At 45.8% G+C, this 22447-nt stretch overlaps 1 long non-coding RNA gene across 1 annotated transcript in view; it reads left to right on the top strand.

Annotated features, from left to right (window-relative positions):
- LOC125974886 (uncharacterized) overlaps positions 1-22447 on the top strand; it is a 208981-nt gene that overhangs the window by 115551 nt on the left and 70983 nt on the right. The gene's annotated exons all lie outside the window — the stretch shown is intronic.

Here is a 22447-nt window from a genome sequence, read left to right as displayed (position 1 = left end):
ATCATAGCCCCAGGAAAGGTCCAGATGGACCCAGCCAAAGTAAGCGCGGTGACCCAATGGCCGGTACCGGATAGCCGCAAAAGAGTGCAGCAATTTCTAGGATTTGCTAACTTTTATAGGCGATTCATACGAGGCTTCAGCGCCACCGCGGCTCCCCTGCATGCTCTCACCTCCCCGACAGTTCCGTTTCGCTGGACGGCGGAGGCTGAAGCCGCCTTCCAGGAGCTGAAGAGGCGGTTCACCACCGCTCCAATTCTTACCTTGCCTGACCCATCTCGTCAGTTCGTGGTGGAGGTTGATGCCTCCTGCCAGGGAATCGGCGCCGTCCTGTCTCAGAGATCCCAGGTCGACAACAAGCTTCATCCCTGCGCCTTTTTGTCCCGACGGCTGACCCCCGCGGAGCAGAACTATGACGTCGGAGATCGGGAATTGTTAGCGGTCAAAAAGGCTCTGGAAGAATGGAGACACTGGCTGGAGGGAGCCCAACAACCCTTTCTGGTTTGGACCGATCACAAGAACCTGCAATATATCAAGGAGGCCAAGCGATTGAACTCCCGCCAGGCTCGTTGGTCCCTCTTCTTTAACCGTTTCCATTTCACGTTGTCTTACAGACCGGGGGCCAAGAACACCAAACCTGATGCGCTGTCACGCGTCTACAGCCCAGACCCGGTGTCCACAGAGCCAGAGCCCATTCTCCCCCCTCACTGCGTGGTGGGAGCCGTAACCTGGCCCATAGAGGACTTAGTAAAGCGGGGAAACCACGATGATCCACCCCCTAGGGGTTGTCCCGAGAATAGACTGTTTGTTCCGCCCCAACTACGATCCCAAGTGATCCACTGGGCGCACACCTCCCGGCTCACGTGTCACCCGGGCGTGCGAAGAACCCTGCACGTCCTCCAACAAAGATTCTGGTGGCCCTCCATGGGGGCGGACGTCCGGGAGTATGTTGCAGCCTGTTCCATCTGTGCGCGAAGTAAGAACACTCCGGGCCGCCGGATGGGGTTGCTGCAGCCTCTCTCCATTCCCTCTCGACCATGGGCCGACATCTCTGTGGATTTTGTCACGGGACTGCCGGTGTCTAGCGGTAAGACGACGATACTCACCGTCGTGGATAGGTTCTCCAAGATGGCCCACTTCATTGCCCTGCCCAAATTACCTTCGGCCAAACGTACGGCAGTAGTTCTCATGGACCACGTCTTCAGGATCCATGGATTTCCTAGAGACGTCGTGTCAGATAGGGGCCCCCAGTTCGTGTCCCGCTTTTGGAAGGCCTTCTGCAAGCTTATAGGGGCCACCGTGAGCCTCACTTCGGGCTACCACCCGGAAGCAAACGGCCAAGCCTAACGCATCAACCAACAGCTGGAAACGGGCCTCCGCTGTCTGGTAACCCAGAACCCCTCGTCATGGAGTCAAAACTTGACCTGGGTAGAGTACGCCCATAACTCCCTTCCCACCACGGCGACCGGGATGTCCCCCTTCATGTGCGTCTTTGGATACCAGCCCCCGCTCTTCCCCGCCAACGAGCCGGAGGTGTCAGTTACCTCGGCACGCGCCGTGGTGAGACGCTGTCGGCGCATCTGGGCGGCGGCAAGGGCCATACTGGTCCGCCAGGGCGACAGGGTGAAGAGGATGGCTGACCGGAGACGTCGTCCGGCGCCTGTCTACCAGCCCGGCCAGCGGGTCTGGCTGTCCGCCCGGGACCTTCCCCTCCAGATGGGCTCCAGGAAGCTGGCCCCCCGTTTTGTGGGGCCGTTCCCAATTTCCAAGGTCATCGGTCCAGCGGCTGTGCGACTCCGTCTGCCTCGGTCCCTTGCGGTGCATCCCACCTTCCACGTCGGGAAGGTCAAGCCGGTGAGGGAGAGTGGGATGGTGCCGGCTCCCGCGGCACCTCCGCCTCCGCGGACGGTGGGGGGTGGGCCTGCCTACACAGTTAAGAAGTTACTGGACGTGCGCCGGAAGGGCCGTGGCTGGCAGTTCCTGGTAGACTGGGAGGGTTACGGGCCAGAGGAGCGGCAATGGGTGCCGCGTAGTTATATCCTGGACCCCGAGCTACTAGATGACTTTTACGCGGCTCACCCCGATGCTCCGGGTCCGTCTGGGATCCGGCCCTAGATGGGGGGGTTATGTCATGCTGTCATGTGTCGTCCGGTGCATTTCCTGTTTTATTGTGTGATTTCCTCTCGTTCCAGTCAGTGTGTCCTTCCCCTGTGCGTCCGGTCACGTGATCCCCTGATTCCAAGTGTGTGCACCTGCGTCAATGACCAACTGTCTTCACCTGTGTTCCCCTCCTGTGTCCATATAACCCGCGTCTTTCCCCGTATCCAGTGCCAGTGCGTCTTGCCTTGTCAGAACACTAGCGATCACGAAACCCTCGAGTTCCACGTAGAAGCCTTGTTAGAGCCACCTTGATCACCGATGTTAACTTGGTTACATCGTTACCTTGTTTTTGTATTTCCCTCGGTTCGAGGCGCTTTGATTTCCCCTTTTTCTCCCTCGGTTCGAGGCGCCTTTGTTTTCCCTTTTTTCCCTCCTAGTGAGGCGTTTTTTGTTCGACTGTCAGTGGCGACAATAAAAGCCTTTTTGGACATTGAACTCTCTGCATTCGAGTCCTCTCCCTGCTCTGCGCCTGACACCAGCAGAATAACATCTCAATCAGCTACAATTATAGATAACGTATTTAATAATAACTTGGAAGACAATATGATAAGTGGACTACTAATAAATGATAAAAGTCACCATCTGCCAGTGTTTGTTATTTATGACTGTCTTAGTAAGTTTTCCTCCTTAGGCCTTTTATAATCACAGAGGAGAGTAAGAACGGAGGATACCCTTAAAGTATTGAGATCTGAACTGCTGAGGCAGGATTGGCAAAAAGTATACGAAGCAATGGATGTTGAGACCGCGTATGACTCTTTCTAGAAAACGATGACCATATATGACAGAAGCTGTCGGAGCAGTTTTCTTTGGCACAGGTACGATGGTGGCAGCCTTGAAACACGAAGGGACGATGGCTTGTTGCAGGGAAATGTTAAAGATGTCCGTGAAGACACCCATCAGCTCCCCAGCACAGTCCTTCAGCGTTCGACCTGGGATGTTGTCAGGGCCCGCCGCCTTACGGGTGTTGATAGCGGCAAGCACCCTCCTCACGCTATCGGCAGAGAGGCACAGGGGCTGCTCATGTGGAGGGGGAGGGGCCTTCAGCGGGCAAGTGCTGTTCTGAGTGTCGAAGCGAGCAAAGAAGCAGTTCAGATGTTGAGCAGACGGGTGTTGCCCTCACAGCTCTGCGGTGTGGGCCTGTAGTCCGTGATGGTCTTAATGCCCTGCCATAGGCTCCGTGCGTCCCTGCCGTCCTTGAAGTGGGCGGTAATCTTGCAAGAGAATGCCCTTTTCGCTTCCTTGATGCCCCGGGACAGGTCGGCCCTCACTGTTCTCAAGCCAGCCTCATCCCCCGCTCTAAAGGCTTTGTCCCTGGCCCTCAGCAGCCTGAGGACAGCCCCTGTCAGCCATGGCTTCCAGTTAGCCCAAGTGACGATGAATTTTGTGTGGGTCACATCATCAATGCACTTCGTGATGTAAGAGGAAACAGCGTCAGTATACTCCTCTATTTAATAATTTCTTTGTAAATGTGGGGCCTAAATTTGCAATGGAAATAAACCGTCCACAAGGAAGAGGTGTTGAGAGATTCCAGGGAGAGAGGAATAAAGGAAATTATTGATGTTCTCAATAAATTTAAGAACAAAAAATGATTAGACTGGAATGGTCTCGATATGACTTTAATAAAGCATGTAATTGACACCATTGCAGACCCCTTAACATACATTAGTAATCTGTCTTTCAACCAAGGCTACTTTCCGAACAAAATGAAAACTGCCAAGGTGATCCCAGTATACAAAGCTGGAGACAAAAATAGCTTTAGCAACTATAGGCCAATTTCACTACTCTCCCAGTTTTCCAAGATTCCCGAGAAACCTTTTGTTGTACGATTGGACAGCTTCATTGACAAACATAAATTGCTCACAGACAGTCAGTATGGCTTCAGAACGAACAGGGGAACTGCCATGGCTTTAGTGGACTTAGTGGAAGAAGTAACAAGGGCCATTGACGATAAGAAATTTGCAGTGGGTGTATTTATTGATCTGAAAAAAGCCTTCAACACAATAAATCATGATATATTATTGCAAAAACTTGAAAGGTATGGGATCAGAGGGGTGGGGCTACACTGGTTAAAAAGTTACATTGAAAACAGAAAACACTTTGTGCAGGCGGGTGAAATAAAATCCTCTCTTTTGGATATAACTTGTGGTGTACCGCAAGGGTCGATATTGGGAACAAAATTATTCATATTATACATAAACAAAATCTGCGATGTCTCAACAATTCTGAAATATGTCATTTTTGCTGATGACACAAACATCTTCTGTATAGGTAATGATCTCCAGCAGCTGTCAGAGGCTGTTACAGCAGAATTGCGGAAGCTTAAGTTGTGGTTCGACGCAAACAAACTATCCTTAAATTTAAAAAAAGACCAAATGCATGGTCTTTGACAAAAGAAATAAACACCCATATACTTCTGCAGAATTAATGATCGATAGTGTTAAATTGGAAAGAGTGTTTGAGAATACATTTTTAGAAATGATAATCGACCACAACCTAAACTGGAAACCACATATCAAGCATATCAGATCCAAGCTGCCAAGTACTGTGGGGATTTTATGTATGTAAAACAAGAACAACTGAACAACAAATCACTGCAAACACTGTACTGTACACTCTTTTTACCATATCTGAATTATTGTGTTGAAGTATGGGGAAACACCTACAGGAGTAACCTGCAGACAATATACAACATGCAAACGAGAGCAATACAGATAGTAAATAAGGTAGGATATTATGAACACACAAATGCACTGTTTCTAAAGACACAGTCATTTAAATTTTGGGATCTGGTAGAACTAAAAACTGCTGAATTTCTGTTTAAAGCACGTCAAAATCCACTCCTCGGAAATATTCAGAGATTGTATAGTGAGCGAGAAGGGGAATATGAGCTGAGAGGCAGATTGAACCTCAAACAACCGATTGCTCATAGGACTTCGAAGAGCATGTGTCTGTCTGTCTGTGGGGTGAAACTGTAGAACACATTGCCGGAAGAGATCAAGGAATGTAAAAATCTTGTCCAGTTTAAAAGAAAGTACAAAAACTTTATTCTGGAGAAGTACAAATATGATGGGAGGTAAATAAGGACCTATGGGACATTTTGTATTTCTATTTTTTTATGTGTATTTAAATGTATAGGTGGTAGGTGGCGTGTAAATGGGTATTTATGTTTATGTATGAACACTAGGTGTTGTAAATATATACATTTGTGTATTTAAATGTATGCATGTGTACTGCATATGCCTCCATATAAGACTTAAAGGCAAACAGGTTATGGCATTTACAAGCTATTTAGCTTCAGCCTTAACCATTTCGGTCAGCTTTCTGAACTTTGAGCCTTATGGCTCTTTTCACTTTGTTTTGTTTCTGTTTTATCGTTTGTTTGTTTTTAATTTGCTTTCTGTGGATACTTTAGTACTGAATATGATGTATATATTTTGATGATCGAAATAAACTAAACTAAAAAAAATAGGTTGTTCAAATGTGCATCATTAGGCTAAAATGCTTTATTGTGTTAAGAACGTTTTCTCACCATCACAAGGTGAATGAATACTGACACAAAGTAGTACATACATAGAAGACCATTACAAACACACCTCGGCAAATATGGAGACAGATTGACTAGCCACACAGTTCACGCAACAAACGACGAGCCTAAACGCACGGAGTCCTTTTTAAATAGCAGGTTCAATCAGTGCACCTGGTGGCACATCTGAAACCAATCACTGATGAAGCCACGCCCACCCTGCACTGATGGGTCAGATGGGTATGAGGGGGACCAATCAGGGATCGCCACCATTCATATTATGAACTGCCACAAAATATTGTGGCAACGGAGGATAAATTTGCTAAAGCAGAACTAGCCGTAACAGCTTAAAGCAATATTATCACATGATTAACAAAGGGATGCCCACTGCCATATGATTGCATGGTGGTGTGTTAAGAATTAGTCAAATAAAGTGGTTGATCCAAATGTTTTTAATTTTTTAATCAGTGCCATTTAATCAACAGGTTGATTCAAATGTTTGTATGATGTTTTAATCAGTACAGTTTATCAACAGTTTGATTCAAATATTCTTGTTTTAATTAGTATGGTTCATCAACAGGTTGATTAAAATGTTTTTATGATGTTTTATTCAATATGGATAATCAACAGGTTGATTAAAATGTTTTAGGAGGTTTTACACTACACTACAATACACTACAAGGACAACATATTTAATGCTCAAACATGTGAAGGCGAACAATTTGAATAACGTCTTGGAGAATGCTGCCGAAAGATGTTGAAACGAGTTGAATTACTTGAGAAATGTGTGTGAGTGTGTGCGTTTCTGAATGTGATTTGAATGTGGTGAATGTTGTGGAATAGGTAGGAAAAAGATGAAGAGTTGAAAGTTGGAATGGGTTGAATCGGTTGAAAAGTTTTAGAGGAGAAAAACATTTTGGTGAATTTGGTTGAATTTTAAATTGGAAAATTTGGAATTTTTGGTAAGTGGGAAGTTGTGGAATAGGTAGAAAAAAAATGAACAGCTGAAATTAGGAATGGGTTGAATCGGATGAAAAATGTAGAAATTAGAGTAAAAAAATAAAATTTTGGAGAATTTGATTGGATTTCAAATTTGAATATTTGGATTTTTTGGTAAGTGGGAAGCTATGTTGACCAGCTCAGTGGCCTAGTAGTAGAGTGTCTGCCCTGAGACTGGAAGGTTGTGGGTTCAAACCCCGGCGGGGTCATACCAAAGACTATAAAAATGGGACCCATTGCCTCCCTGCTTGGCACTCAGCATTAAGGGTTGGAATTGGGGGGTTAGATCACCAAATGATTCCCGAGCGCGGCACCGCTGCTGCTCACTGCTCCCCTCTCCCCCAGGGGATGGATCAAAATCACAAATTTCACCACACCCAGATGTGTGTGTGACGATGATCATTGGGGGGGGGGACTATGGAATAGGTAAGGAAAAGATGAACTGTTAAAAGTTGGAATGGGTTGAGTCAGTTGAAAAATGTAGAAATTATAGATAAAAAACAAAATTGTGGAGAATTTGATCGAATTTAGAATTTTTGGTAAGTGGGAATTTGTGGAATAGGTCGGACAAAAATGAACAGTGGGAAGTTGGAATTGTTTGAATCAGTTGAAAAATGTAGAAATTAGAGTTGAAAAACAAAATTTTGGAGAATTTGGTTGAATTTCAAATTTGAAATTCCCCCGCTCCCCCCACTGGGGAAGTCAGACCACAACCTGATCCACCTACAACCAGAGTACACCCCCCTGGTCAAAAAACAGCCCGTTGCAACCCGCACCATCAGGAAGTGGACCCCGGAGGTGGAAAGTGTCCTGAGAGACTGTTTTAACACCACAGACTGGGATGTGCTGATCGATCCACACCGTGAGGACATAGAGGGGTTGACACACTGCCTGACGGACTACCTGAACTTCTGCATGGATGTGGTCTCTCCTGTTAAGACAGTCCGCTACTACCCGAATAACAAGCTTTGGGTAACGCGGGAGGTCAAAGCCGTCCTGAACAGGAAGAAAGCTGCCTTCAGGAGCAGAGACAGGGAGGCCATGAAGGCAGCACAGCAGGAGGTGAAACACTGTGTGAGGGAAGCCAAAGACACCTACAGGACAAAGGTGGAGCAGAAGCTGAAAGAAAACAACATGAGGGCCGTCTGGGAAGGTGTGAGGACTATCACGGGCCACAACACCAAGACCAGGGTCGTTGAAGGGACAATGGAGAGGGCGAACGAGCTGAACAACTTCTTCAATAGGTTTGATCGGCCCATGACCCCCCCACCTCTACTGCAGCCATCTCTCCTTCCCTCCACAACGCACCACCCCCAAAACAACACAGCACCCCCACCCTCCTCCTCCTGCCCCCCCCACCCCAGATACCACAGCACACCACCCCCGAAACACCACAGCACCCCCACCCTCCTCCTCCTGCCCCCCCACCCCAGATACCACAGCACCACCACTCTCCTCCTCCAGCCCCCCCACGCCAACACAAGCTCTGCCTTACATCACAGCAGACCAGGTCAGAGGACAGCTGAGGAAACTTCGACCCAGGAAAGCACCAGGCCCGGACAAGGTGTGTCCCAGACTACTGAAAACCTGCACTGCTGAACTGGGGGAACCACTTCAACGGATCTTCAACCTCAGCCTGCAGCTGGGGATAGTGCCTACACTATGGAAGACATCCTGCATCACGCCGGTTCCTAAAAAGACCCGGCCCAGTGAACTGAATGACTTTCGGCCGGTGGCACTCACTTCACACCTGATGAAGACATTGGAGCGGCTCTTCCTCGGTCTCCTCAGACCTCAAGTGCGACATGCTCAGGACTGCCTGCAGTTTGCATATCAGCCAGATGTTGGAGTGGAGGACGCCATCCTCCACCCACTGCACCGAGTTCACTCCCACCTGGATAAGGGAAGCGCCACAGCGACGATTCTGTTCCTAGACTTCTCCAGTGCGTTCAACACCATCCAGCCCCCCCTGCTCAGAGACAAACTGGGCAGGATGGGAGTGGACCCATACATGGTGACCTGGATCTCCAGCTACCTCACAGACAGGCCACAGTACGTCAGACTAAAAGACACCATCTCTGACACTGTGGTCAGCAGCACTGGAGCCCCACAGGGCACAGTGCTGGCCCCTGTACTCTTCACCCTGTACACCTCAGACTTCTGTTACAACTCTGAGCTGTGTCACATACAGAAGTACGCGGATGACACAGCCATTGTCGGGTGTATCAGGGACAACAAAGAGGAGGAGTATAGGAGCCTGGTGGGGGATTTCGCCACCTGGTGCCGTGCCAACCAACTGGAGCTCAACATCTCCAAGACCAAGGAGCTGTTCATAGACTTTGGGAGGAACAGACCCAAGCCTAGGCCCGTACTGTTGGAGAAGGCTGAGGTGGAGGCTGTGGACTCCTACAAGTACCTTGGGGTGTGGCTGGATAAAAAACTGGACTGGTCAATTCACACCAACCACCTTCACAGGAAGACACAGAGCAGGATGTACTTCCTGAGGAGACTACGTTCTTTTAACATCTGCAACAAACTCTTGGAGATGTTCTACCAGTCTGTGGTTGCCAGTGTCCTGTTTTACACCGTGGTGTGCTGGGGCAGCAGCACATCCAAGAAGGACACCTCCAGACTGGACAAACTGGTCAGGCGAGCCGGCTCTGTGATCGGCAAGAAGCTGGACTCACTGGAGACAGTGGCAGAGGCAAGGACACTAAAAAAACTGTTGGACATTATAGACAATGTCAGTCACCCTCTGCACACTGTCATCACTAATCAGAGGAGCCGGATCAGTGGGAGACTGCTCCTCCCCAAATGTAGGACAAACAGACTGAAGAACTCCTTTGTCCCCCAAGCCATCAAGCTGTTCAACTCCTCACTGGGGGGGAGGAGGTGACATGGACATGAACAGGGACATGGAGATACTTGTAATAACTGTACACATTCACATCAATATACAATGTGCAATATTTCCCATTCCATCCTATTTACTACATTTGTCATCATTTGTGCAATTACTTTTTTCACACTGCCCAATAATAATACATGGCAATAATACATGGCAACTACTGTGTAGTGTTTTTACCTCCCTCAATTTTCTTACCTAATTTATCTTATGCCTTTTTACATTTCATTTGCTAATTCTTGCACTGTATATATTTCTGCATATTTCTGTATATTTTTATCTCTTATATTTTTTTTGTATATTTTGTATGTTACTGCTACTGGACACAGAATTTCCCTGAAGGAGTAATCCCAAGGGATTAATAAAGTTGAGTCTAAGTCTAAGTCTAAGTCTAAGTCAAAATTGAGAATTTTTGGTAAGTGGGAAGTTGTGGAATAGGTAAAAAAAGATGAACAGTTGAAAGTTGGAATGGTTGAATCGGTTGAAACATGCAAAAATTAGAAAAAGTAGAAAAATGACATTTTGGAGAAGTTGGATTAATTTCAAATTTGAAAAGTTTGAACTTTTGGTAAGTGGGAAGTTGTGGAAAAGGTAGAGAAAAATGAACAGTTGAAAAATAGAAAGGGTTTAATCAGTTGAAAAACTGTAGAAATTAGAGTAGAAAAACAAAATTTTTGGAGAATTTGGTTGAATTGCAAATTTGAAAATATGGAATTTTTGGTAATTGGGAAGTTGTGGAATAGCTAGGCAAAAAATGAACAGTTGAAAATTGGAATGTTTGAATCGGTTGAGAAATGTAAATATTAAAGTTGAAAAACAACATTTTGGAGAGTTTGGTTGAGTTTCAAATTTGAAAATTTAGAATTTTTGGTAAGTGGGAAGTTGTGGAATAGGTAAAAAAAGATGAACAGTTAGAAGTTGGAATGTGTTGAATCGGTTGACAAATGTAGAAATTAGAGTAGAAAAATGAAATTTTGGAGAATTTGGTTGAATTTCAAATTTGAAAATTTGGATTTTTTGTAAGTGGAAAGTTGTAGAATAGGTAGGCAAAAGATGAACACTTGAAAGTTGGAATGGGTTTAATCGGTTGAAAAATGTGGAAATTATTGTAGAAAAACGAAATGTTTGGAGAATATGATTGAATTTCAAATTTGAAAAATTGGAATTTTTTAAGTGGGAAGTTGTGGAATAGGTTAAAAAAAGATGAACAGTTGAACATTGGAATGGGTATAATCGGTTGAAAAATGTAGAAATTAGAGTACAAAAACAAGCTTTTGGAGAATTTGGTTGAATTTCAAATTTGAAAATTTGGAGTTTTTGGTAAGTCGGAAGTTGTGGAAGACCTAGGCAATAGATGAAAAGTTGAAAGTTGGAATGGTGTGAATCAGTTCAAAAATGTAGAAATTGAAGTTGAAAAACAAAACTTTGGAGAATTTGGTTGAATTTCAAATTTGAAAATTTGGAATTTCATGTAAGTGGGCTGTTGTGGAATAGGTAGGCAAAAGATGAACACTTGAAAGTTGGAATGGTTTGAATTGGTTGAAAAATGTAGAAATTAGAGTTGAAAAACAATTTTGGAGAATTTGGTTGAATTACAAATTTAAAAATTTGGAATTTTTGGTAGGTGGGAAGTAGTGGAATAAGTAGAATAAGATGAACAGTTGAAAGTTGAAATGGGTTGAATCGGTTGAAATATGTAGAAATTAGAGTTGAAAAACAAAATTTGGGAGAATTTGGTTGAATTACAAATTTGAAAACTTGGAATTTTTGGTAGGTGGGAAGTTGTGGAATAAGTAGAATAAGATGAACAGTTGAAAGATGAAATGGGTTGAATCGGTTGAAAAATTTAGAAATTAGAGTCGAAAAACCAAATTTTAGAGAATTTGGTTGAATTTAAAATTTGAAAATAGGGAAATTTTGGTAAGTGGGAAGTTGTGAAATAGGTAGAAAAAAGACGAACAGTTGTAGTACAAAAACAATTTTTTTCCACTTACCAAAAATTCTGACTTTTCAAGTTTGAAATCCAACCAAATTTTTCAAAATTTCGTTTTTCTCAAAACTTTTTCAACCGAATCAACCCATTCCAACTTTCAACTCTTCATCTTTTTTCTACCTATTCCACAACATTCACCACATTCAAATCACATTCAGAAACGCACACACTCACACACATTTCTCAAGTAATTCAACTCGTTTCAACATCTTTCGGCAGCATTCTCCAAGACGTTATTCAAATTGTTCGCCTTCACATGTTTGAGTATTAAATATGTTGTCTTTGTAGTGTATTGTAGAATTGTGTAAAACCTCCTAAAACATTTTAATCAACCTGTTGATTATCCATACTGAATAAAACATCATAATTTTTTTTTAATCAACCTGTTTAGTTCTACCAGATCCCAAAATTCCCGTGGAGGGGAGCCTGTGCTGAGGGTGATGACATCAGAGGTGTTCTGGCCGACCCGACTGAGGTCTGTTGGTGAGGAAGTCTAGCAGCCAGTTGCGAAGGGGGGTGTTGAAGCCCAGGTGTTCCAATTTTCCTACCAGATGCTGTGGGATGATGGTGTTAAGCGCTGAGCTGAAGTCCAGGAACAGCATCCGCACATGGGTGTTCTTCTCCTCCAGGTGAGCCAGGCTCAGGTGAAGAACGGAGGAGATGGCGTCCTGAGTGGAGCGGTTTTGCCGGTCGGCAAACTGGAACGGGTCGAATGTTGGGGGGAGTCTGGAAACGATGGGATCTTTAAGCAGCCTTTCGAAGCACTTCATCATGATCGGAGTCAGTGCAACAGGCTGGTAATCATTAAATGAGGTGATTTGAGGTTTCTTCGGCACCGGAATGATGGAGGCAGTCTTAAAGCACGCTGGCACTGTGGCTTGGCCCAGCGAGGTGTTAAAAATGTCTGTGATGACTCCAGCCAGCTGACTTGCACATTCCCTGAACACACGCCCATGAATGTTGTCGGGGCCAGGGGCCTTACGGGGGTTGACTCTCCTCAGGGTCTTCAACACATCGGCGGAGTCAAGGCAAAGTACCTCCTCTTCCTGATGGGGGACAGTTTTAACTGCTGGAGTGCCATTTAGTGCCTCGAACCTCCCAAAGAAGTTATTTAGACCATTTAGAAAGTCAGCATCAACTTCACCCACCGGGGGGGGGGGGGGGGTGTTGTTGGCGTCGTGGAAACGATCCTGAATTTTTCGACTGTGGTCTCGCTTCGCTACCCTGATGGCACGGTTCAAGTTGGCTCTCGCTGTCCTCATTGTCTCCTTGTCGCCAGACTTGAAGGCAGAGTTCCGCGCTCGTAGCGTTTGACGTACCTGCTCAGTCATCCAGGGTCGTTGGTTGCCCCGGGTGATGATATTCTTAGTGGTGCTGACGTCCTCGGTGCATTTGTTGATGTAGGCTGACACAGTCATGGCACACGCATGTCAAATCTACATCGGGAAAACTGGGAGGGAGGGAGGCAGGCAGGCAGGCAGGCAGGGAGGCAGGCAGTGTCTGTCTGTTGAGGTTTTCACCTTGTTCTTCTCCTGCTGAAGTTCTAACTGGACGTCCATCAGTTTGGCTCTCAGCTCGTCATTGGCGGCTTGAAGGGCGTCCATTCGCTCCGCCTTGGCCCGCCCTGCCGGAGCTCGTTTGGACATCTCTTACTCGAGTCTCGCCCGGTCGTCAGTCAGAGATCACAACATTTGTACCTGGAGAGCACAAACGCAGCTCTGTTTTCCACTGGCTTCGGACTCAACTTCAATCGGTACCGTAACTTACAACATCATAAACATAGATCTAGCTTGACTTATTCATTGAATAAATGCATTTGGTTCTTCAAATCTGCGTCACGCAACATAGCGTGACCGAGACGGCCGTTATCCACCTGCGTGAAGTTATTTGGTGAAATGAATGAGATGTTTAAGACACCATCGTTCTGTCTCTATGTAGATGAAGGGAAATAATCGATTGCTGAAGGTCCAAAGGTGTTGTGATGAACAAATAAACATATTAGTGATTAGTGACATATTTGTGATAAACATATTGGGCAGTATAATCACATATGTTAACTTGAGTGCCCACACGTTATTTATTTATGGTTATTTGTTAAATTGAGTACTGTTAGACATAAAATAGGAAGTGTTTAACATAAATGGAAGACGAAAGGAGTACTCACCATTGTAGCTCCTGCTGGTCAATGATACGAGCCTCTTCTTGCAGCGGAAAACATACAGCCAACAAACACCGTGGAACCTAAAGGAATGAAATTAAACATTAACATTTAGCCTCAACCAACATTCACAGATACAACGCAACGCAAACGTAAATCTTTTTAAACACAATGAGTTGTACTTACCGTGTACGCTCTAGATGGTCCACTTGCAAGCAGAAAATAAAGATATTTCCGTTGATAATCGTCGTTGCTCAGTGGCTCACGGCCATCGCGCCAACAGATTTGAATTTTGGTGGAAGTTCCGCCAATTACGTGTTTGTATCCGTTGTCTCTCTCAAGGCCATTGCGCCCACAGATTTAAATTTTGGCGAGAGTTCAGCCTATTGACGTCATTTTCGCGGCACATGCCTGCGATGTAATACCCGCATATCTGAAACGGCAAAGTTAAGAGTAGAGTTAAATAAAGTTTTTAATCAACGCAATAATTTACAACCGTTGACCAGTCGAAATAAATTTGGCGTCTGTGGCTGGAAGCAGAAGCCAAGTTCGACGTTCCTCCCAAACGCCACACCCCCTCGCTTTTCAGGGCTACAAAAAAAACATATTTTTCAAAACAATGAGTTGTAATTACCTTGTACGCTCTAGACGGTCAAGTTGCAAGCTGAAAACAAAAATATTTGTCTTGTTAGTCGTCGTGTTACTAACCGCTGTGTCTTGTTTGCCAGCATTGCCGCTTTCCTACTTCCTTTTGCAAGCCACGCCCACGGATTATAATTTTGCCTTGAGTTCCGCCTATTGACGTCATGTCCGCGTCACATGACTGCGATGTACAATTATCTAAAACTGTTTGTGTGGTATTGTGTTGTTCTGTGCGGTATTGTGTTATTTTGTGCGGCGTTGTGTTGTTCAGTGCGGCATCGTGTTGTTCAGTGCGGCATGGTGTTGTTCAGTGCGGCATGGTGTTGTTCAGTGCGGCATGGTGTTGTTCAGTGCGGTATGGTGTTGTTCAGTGCGGCATGGTGTCGTTCAGTGCGGGATGGTGTCGTTCAGTGTGGCATGGTGTTGTTCAGTGCGGCATAATGTTGTTCAGTGCGGCGTCCTGTTGTTCAGTGCGGCATGGTGTTGTTCAGTGCGGCATGGTGTTGTTCAGTGCGGCATGGTGTTGTTCAGTGCGGCATGGTGTTGTCCAGTGCGGCATGGTGTTGTTCAGTGCGGGATGGTGTTGTTCAGTGCGGGATGGTGTCTTTCAGTGTGGCATGGTGTTGTTCAGTACGGCATGGTGTTGTTCAGTGCGGTATCGTGTTGTTCAGTGCGGTATCGTGTCGTTCAGTGCAGTATCGTGTTATTCAGTGCAGTATCGTTGTGTTGTTCGTATTGTGTTGTGTTGTTCGTAATGTGTTGTGTTGTTCGTATTGTGTTGTGCTGTTCGTATTGTGTTGTGTTGTTTGTATTGTGTTGTGTTGTTCATATTGTGTTGTTCGTATTGTGTTGAGTTGTTCGTATTGTGTTGTGTTGTTCGTATTGTGTTGCCTCTAACACTTAGCCTCTAAGACTTAGCCTCTAACACTTAGCCTCTAGCACCTAGAAGGTGAATAAATAGGAAGGAAGGACTCACCGGTGACGTCTTCGCCCACGTCCAAGCGTTGTACTTTGTATTTTCATCCTTCTGACAGTGGAAAACATATAACCAACAAACACCGTGGAACCTAAACGAATGAAAGAAAACTATCATTTGGCCACAACCAACATTCACAGATACAACACAATGTGACGTGCAGGGTTGAGGTTAAAGGTTGAGTGAAGGGCCCTCGTTTTAAACTACTTTTTTGAAAAGGAGCGGGAACAAGTAAGACGTATTTAATTTATTTACTGGGAAGTAGTAAGAGCTATTGAATTTAATCTATGTATTATATTCTATTGTATTGTATTCTGTTGTATTCTTTTGGATTGTATTCACACTAACCCCACTAAACCTTCAGCCCACAAAAACTCGCCTCTGGCGCCTAGCCTCTGGCACTTAGCCTCTAACACAGGTATGGGCAAACTACGGCCCGCGGGCCACATCCAGCCCACGGGACCGTTTAATCCGGCCCGCCAACCCTAAATAAATTGTATTATTAAACTTTTTTTTTTTTTTGGTCATTTTGCCTGCAATGACTGCGTTTCCCCAGTAGATGGGGAACCACTCGCCTGCGCATTTACTACCGGAAGCCGTGTCAGAAAGCTCGGTGCACACTCACAAGTGCGTGTACGTACTCAGTAGTACGGAAATGGCGCACTCGCGCTCTATTTGTCTCAGGGCCGAATTTAGAGCGTGGGCTGTGACGACAGCATTCTTGTAATTTGCGCGCCGAGCTTTCGGATACAGTTTTATGCTAAAGCCACGCACGCACAAACCTTCCCCTGCCCTGGAATCCTTCCATTAAAATGAGTCGCCCAAGGAAAAGCAAGGTGGACACTGAGTGCCGAGTGTTTAAAAAGAGTGGCCAATTTGGCTCGACGTATGCGACGTGACGTTCAGCCACATGAACATCAACATCAACCCGTCACAGATATAGGTAAACGGACCAACACCTTGGATCTCTCCTAAGAATTGCCACAACAGATTTTACTCCAGACTATGACACGCTAGCAAAAAAAAGGGAGACCAACTGACTTGAAAGCCTCCCCTTCATTTTCCCACTGAAAATGAAGGGGAGGCTTTCAAGTTTGTTGTAAAAAAATGCATTTTGAATATGAGCTGTACAAATACCAGGGATTGAAACTAGCGACCATTCTCATTTTCAAACAATGCAGGATGCTCAAGGACATTGATGCACCACCTGTTTGTGACTAATCTTAACCTGTAAAGTTCTTAAGGCTTACTTTAAGGAAGTGTTTCCCGTTTCCTCACCTCTGTTACCAGGTGTTTGTGAGTTAAAACTCTGCTCTGATTCTGAGATACCCCTCACCGTGTTGCCGTTTTGATTACTTTATTTCGATGTATGCTTTCACCGATTCTTCAAGATTATATATTTGGTCAGAATGTTTGCCGTTTGATGTGATCTCATAAGATAAACATACATCTTTCATTAATCTGACCTGCAGGCACTGAAGTGATGGAGACTGTTATTCATAATAACAGTGTCATATTTTATGAGAATCACTGATAGCAGTTTTTTAGGGATGTTTTTTTTTTAATGTTGTTAATAAATGCATTTGTTTTCAAAAAACTTTTTTTGAATATCCATGCGTTACTACCTACTGAAGGCCCAAATCTTTTATGCAATGACCTTTACAGGTCGTTTATATTACTTCACACAAACACTACATCAAACTGCTCCTGGTTCGGCCCCCCGGTCAAAATTTAGAACCCAATTCGGCCCGCAAGTCAAAAAGTTTGCCCACCCCTGCTCTAACACTTAGCCTTTAACACTTAGCCTTTAACACTTAGCCTAGAAGGTGAATAAATAGGGTTAAAGGTTGAGTGAAGGGCCCTCGTTTTAAACTACTTTTTTGAAAAGGAGTGGGAACAAGTAAGACGTATTTAATTTATTTAATGGGAAGTAGTAAGACTTTTTTTATCTATTTAATTTATTTAATCTACTTTTCTTCCCAGGCAAAATTTGATGTGCTGCAATTGCAAATTTCCAAAGTGAATGAAGGAATGAAATCCTTTAAATTATGATTTTGTATAAATACTAGGCATAAACACAAAATCTACGGCACAAAATGGGCAGACTTTACTTGTTTGAAAAGGACTGGTTACACGACAGACTTTTTAAATTTATTTAATGGGAAGAAGACTTATTTAGTTTAATTGATCTATTTTTGTTCCCTGGCAAAATTCGATTTGCTGCAATTCCAAATTTCCAAAGTGAATGAAGGAATGAAGTCGTTTAAATTATTATTAATTATATTTGTTTAAATACGTCATCTGATGGCGCCGCGGATGGCTGCCACGGTGAGTCGCTCTCTGTTTCTTTGTCTTATTTTGTGTTTTCTGTGTCTTCTGCTGTCCATCCCGGATCACTTTTACTAGAGAAGCACTGTTAAACATCGGTCAGTCTTCTTCTGGTATTTTCTCTCCTGTTCTCTCTGATTCAGACTGTTTGTCGGAGATTTTAGCCGGAGCGGCGGTGCTATACAAGCTAGCGCGACGGCGGCGACGCGGAAAACGTGCCGGAGCCCTCGTAAAGCTGAGGCAGAGAGGGTTCCGTTCTGCCCTACCGTCAATTCATCTGGCGAATGTCCGCTCCCTGGCGAACAAGATGGACGAACTGCTGCTCCTCACTTCAAGGAACACGGACTTCAGCAGATCCGCCGCGCTGTGTTTTGTTGAAACGTGGCTTAGCGAACGAACCCCCCACCACGCCATGGAGTTAGCTGGGTTTCGGCTAACGCGTGCAGATCGCAGCGCGGAGCTCTCCGGAAAATCAAAGGGAGGTGGTCTCTGTTTCTACATTAATGAACGTTGGTGTACCGATGTGATGGTGTTGAAAGAGTTTTGCAGCCCTCTCCTAGAAACACTTTTCATAAACTGCCGGCCGTTCTATTCACCACGGGAGTTCTCCTCGATCGTCATGGCGGCTGTTTACATCCCACCACACGCACGTGCGAGTGAAGCCACGCAGATGCTGGCTGACCAGGTGACAGACATGGAGAAACTTCTACCAAATTCACTAATCATTGTTCTGGGTGATCTTAACAGGCCGAACCTCGCACACGAACTCCCCAGATACAGACAGCACATAACGTGTCCCACCAGAGGGGCACAGACACTGGACCACTGCTACACCGTAATTAAGGATGCATACCACTCTGTGGCTCGTGCAGCTTTAGGACTCTCGGACCACTGTCTAGTTCATCTGATCCCTGCCTACAGACAGAAACTAAAAACTTCTAAGTCTGTGGTGAGGACTGTCAGGAAGTGGACAGTGGAGTCAAGGCAGGACCTCCAAGCCTGCTTTGACTGCACCGATTGGAGTGTTTTTGAAGCTGCAAATTCAGACTTGCATGAACTCACTGACACTGTCACATCATACATCAGTTTTTGTGAGGATCTGTGTGTGCAGACTAAGACCTTCTGCACGTACAACAACGACAAACCTTGGTTTACACCGAACCTTAGGAGGCTGCGCAAAGTCAAGGAGGAGGCCTACAGGAGCGGCGACCGGGACCTGTTCAAGCAGACCAGAAACACACTGAACCGAGAGGTCAGGAAAGCCAGGAGGTGTTACGGGGAGAGCCTGGAGAGACACCTCTCTGCCAATCCTGATCCCTCAACAGTGTGGAAAGGCCTGCAGAGCATCACGGGCTTCAAGAAACGAACCCCCCGTCCTGTGGAGAGCCCAAGGCTCGCTGACCAGCTAAACAGGTTCTACTGCAGGTTTGATCGGTCCTCCCACACAACGGGACCTCCTGCAGCACAATCCACACAATCCACATACTCACCTCCCCCCACAACTGCTCTGTCCACACCTCCATCACCGTGGTCACCGACTCTCTCTCTTGCAGAGGCCGCGCCCGCACTCCAGATTCACGAGGAGGAAGTGCGCCAGATGTTCCGGAGAAAAAAGATCAGGAAGGCACCGGGCCCAGACGGCGTGTCACCTTCCTGCTTGAAAGTCTGCGCTGAGCAGCTGGCGCCCACCTTTGCACGGATCTTCAACCGTTCCCTGGAGCTGTGTGAGGTGCCCTCGTGCTTCAAGAGCTCCACCATCGTTCCAGTGGCCAAGAAGCCCGCCATCACAGGTCTGAATGACTATAGACCTGTTGCACTAACATCTGTGGTCATGAAATCTTTCGAGAGGTTAGTACTGAACCACCTGAAGGATATCACGGGCCCCCTGCTGGACCCCCTCCAGTTTGCCTACCGGGCAAACAGGTCGGTGGATGATGCGGTCAACATGGGACTGCACTACATCCTGCAACGCCTGGACACCCCAGGAAAGTACGCCAGGATCCTGTTTGTGGACTTCAGCTCGGCGTTAAACACCATCGCTCCTGACATCCTCCAACAGAAGCTCATCCAGCTCGCGGTGCCTGCCTCCACCTGTCAGTGGATCACCAGCTCCCTGACCAACAGGAGACAGCGTGTGAGGCTGGGGAGCATCACATCTGACACCCTGACCACCAACACTGGAGCCCCTCAGGGATGCGTCCTCTCCCCACTGCTCTTCTCCCTCTACACCAACGATTTCTCCGGAAGTGACTCTTCTGTGAAGCTCCTGAAGTATGCAGACGACACCACTCTCATCGGACTGATTCAGAACGGTGATGAGACTGCGTACAGACAGGAGGTGGAGCGGCTGGTCCACTGGTTCAGCCAAAACCACCTGGACCTGAACCCGCTCAAGACCGTGGAGATGACAGTGGACTTCAGGCGAGGCCCTTCACCACTTTCACCCCTCACTATCCGCAGTAATACTATTCTCTCATCAGACACCTTCAAGTTCCTGGGAACCACAATCTCTCGGGACCTGAAATGGACCGGCCACATAGACTCTGTCCGGAAGAAGGCCCAGCAGAGGCTGTACTTCCTGAGACAGCTCAAGAAGTTCAACCTGCCGCGGGAGCTGCTGAAGACCTTCTACACTGCCATCATCCAGTCTGTCCTCTGCACCTCCATCACTGTCTGGTTTGGATCGGCCTCCAAACAAGACAAGCACAGACTGCAACGGACAATAAGGACTGCAGAAAAGATAATTGGAATCAACCTCCCATCTATCCAAGACTTGTACCTGTCCAGGACCAGGAAACGTGCAAGTAACATCTCAACAGACCCTTCGCACCCAGGTTGCAGCCTGTTTGAACTACTCCCCTCCGAACGCCGTTATAGAGCTCTGTACACTAAAACCAGCAGACACAGAGACAGCTTCTTCCCCCAGGCTGTCGCTCTGATGAACTCACACCACTCTTAGAGTCCCAGTGTCATTACGGTGCAATAACATCCCGCTTTCCACACCTTTTTTGTCTACACTGTTTGTACTATGTGTCCTCTCTGCATCCATGGCAGCCTGGTCACCCTAGAAGAGGGACCCTCCCATCTGTGGTCTCTTCTCAAGGTTTCTCATTTCCCCTAGCTGGAGTTTTGAGTTTTTCCTTGCCCTCTTGGGAGTTTAAGATCAGTTTAAGATCAGGGGGTGTTTGAGAATATCTTTCGTTCTTCACATGTCCTGAGTGTTGTTGTTGTTAGTCACCTAAATGTTGAACAGAGGCTGTGATTTACCGAAGTCAAATTCCTTGTTTGGCACGCTCAAACATGGCGAATAAAAAACTCTTGAATCTTGAATCTTGAAAATACTAGGCATAGACACAAAATCTACGGCACAAAACGGGCAGACTTGTTTGAAGAGGACTGGTTACAAGACAGACTTTTCTGATTTATTTAATGGGAAGAAGACTTATTTAGTTTATTTAATCTATTTTTGTTCCCTGGCAAAATTGGATTTGCTGAAATTGTATTTTGCCAAATCTTGACTTGAGACCTGATAGGAAGTATTAAACGCTTAGTTAAATCGATACAAGTTGGTAATAAGAGCGAGTAATGTTGGTTGAAGCGATGAATGAAGGTTGAAAGCAATTTAAATTATGACTTTGTATAAATACTAGATATTAACAGAACATCTACTGCGCAAAATGGGCAGAGTTTACTTATTTGAGAAGGAGTGGCTTATTTAAGACTAAGATTTATTTAATCTGTTTGTTCCCAGGCAAAATTGGATGTGATGCAATTCCAAATTTCACCACATGATGGTGCCCAATTTTGACTTCATAGGACATATTAAACACTTAGCTTGTTATTATGTTCAAGGTAATCAGATTTGTTTATTATTCTAATGACATTTTCAAAACTATTCTGGATTACTACTTTGGATCTATTCTACATTACTTGGCAACAACATACTCTGTAACAGATTAGGCAGTATAATCACATATGTTAACTTGAGAGTGCCCACACTCAATCTACTTATTGTGATGTGTTACATCAAAGTCAAAGTCAAAGTCAGCTTTATTGTCAATTTCTCCACATGCCAAAGACACACAAAGAAACCGAAATTTCGTTCCCCCTATCCCACGGTGACAAGACATGGCTCACAACAGACAAACAAGTAAACAAGTATAACAAAAGCGTGCTGAATAAATAATGAATAAATAACACAACAATAAATAAATAAATGGAGCAGAAAAAAAAGGAGCAAGTGCGCGTACAGCAGACATTCCCGAAAATAGCGCAACAGTGCCGCACGCTACGCAGAAGGGGGTAGCGAGTTCAGGGCCCTAACAGCCTGGAGAAAGAAGCTGTTGGCGAGTCTGGTGGTGCGGGAGCGCAGGCTCCTGTACCTCTTCCCAGAGGGCAGAAGGTCAAACAAAGAGTGAGCCGGGTGACTCACATCTCTGGCAATCGAGGTTGCCTTGCGGGCGAGATGGGAGGTGTAAATGTCCTTCAGGGAGGGGAGCGAAGCACCAATAATCTTACCAGCCGTATTCACTATGCGCTGCAGGGCCTTCAAGTTCTGTTCAGTGCAGTTACCACCCCAGACAGCGATGCAACTGGTGAGGACGCTCTCAATGGTGCCATGGTAGAATGTAGACAGGACTGCCTGAGGAGCACATGCACGCCTGAGCTTCCGCAGGAAGTACAGGCGGCGCTGAGCTTTCTTTGCCAGTGACGAGGTGTTTGCGGACCAGGAGAGGTCCTCACTGATGTGCACCCCCAGGAACTTG

Source organism: Syngnathus scovelli, chromosome 9 (assembly GCF_024217435.2).
Source record: "Syngnathus scovelli strain Florida chromosome 9, RoL_Ssco_1.2, whole genome shotgun sequence".
Lineage (NCBI taxonomy): Eukaryota > Metazoa > Chordata > Actinopteri > Syngnathiformes > Syngnathidae > Syngnathus > Syngnathus scovelli.
The sequence above is the reverse complement of the archived record's forward strand: the minus strand, read 5'-3'. Positions and strand labels throughout refer to the sequence as shown.